Raw genomic sequence first — 1,169 nt, forward strand, 5'->3', positions numbered from 1 at the left:
ATGGTTCATAGGGTGAAAGTGGTTGCCACCAAGCCTCAAGAGCTGGGGCCTGGGTTTGATCTCCAAGATTCCACATGGTGAATGACAAGAGCTGATGAATGTCCTCTGACCTCCACACTTGTGCCCTGGCAGAAACATTCCCATACAAACACACTAAATAAATAAACAAAATGCAATTAAAAACAACAAAGGCAGGGTGGTGGTGGTGCATGACTTTAGTCCACGCTAGTGCACTTGGGAGGCAGAGGCAGGCAGATCTCTGAGTTTGAGGCCAGCAGGGCTACACAGAGAAACCCTTTCTCAAACAAACAAATACACAAACAACAATAACAAGAGCAGCTGGGCTATGGTGGCACACTCCTTTAATCCTAGCACTCAAAGGCAGAGGCAGTTGGACCTCTGTGAGTTCGAGGCCAGCCTGATCTACAGAGCTAGTTCCAGGAAAAAGAAAAAAGGCTCTTTCCGCCATCTTGGTGCCTGTGGAGGCCTGCTGGGAACAGGACTTTTAAAAGGCAAATATGTCAGGAAGGCTTTGGTACAAGGCCATTTTTGCTGGCTATAAGCAAGGTCTCTGGAACCAGAGAGAGCACACAGCTCTTCTTAAAATTGAAAGTGTTTATGCTCTAGATGAAACAGTTCTACTTGGGCAAGAGATGTGCTTATGTGTAAAGCAAAAAACAACACAGTGACACCTGGAGGCAAACCAAACAAACCAGAGTGATCTGGGGAAAAGCAACCCGGGCCATGGAAACGGTGGCATGGTTCGTGCCAAACTCCGAAGCACCCTTCCTGCAAAGGCCATCGGACACAGAATCCGTGTGCTGCTGTACCCTTCCCGGATTTTTTTTTTTTTTTTTTTTTTTTTGCTTTTTCGAGACAGGGTTTCTCTGTGTAGCTTTGTGCCTTTTCTGGATCTCGCTCTGTAGACCAGGCTGCCCTTGAACTCACAGAGATCCGCCTGCCTCTGCCTCCCGAGTGCTGGGATTAAAGGCTGAAAAGTAAATAAATAAAAGTGGAAAAAAGAGAAAAAAAATGAATGAAAAAAGAAACAGAGTAGCCTGGCCGGGTGTGATGGAACACTCCTTTAATCCCAACACAAGTAGGTATCTGTGAGTTCAAGGCCAACTTGATCTACATAGTGAGTTCCATGACAGCCAGAGCTATGTAGA

The 1,169-nt window shown here is 46.2% G+C and overlaps 1 pseudogene; it reads left to right on the forward strand.

The window, feature by feature from the left end:
• The first annotated feature begins 518 nt into the window (after positions 1-518).
• On the forward strand, positions 519-842 carry LOC131904903 (large ribosomal subunit protein eL33-like; annotated as a pseudogene).
• The last annotated feature ends 327 nt before the right edge of the window (positions 843-1,169 follow it).

This window comes from Peromyscus eremicus, chromosome 2 (assembly GCF_949786415.1).
Source record: "Peromyscus eremicus chromosome 2, PerEre_H2_v1, whole genome shotgun sequence".
Classification (NCBI taxonomy): Eukaryota; Metazoa; Chordata; class Mammalia; order Rodentia; family Cricetidae; genus Peromyscus; species Peromyscus eremicus.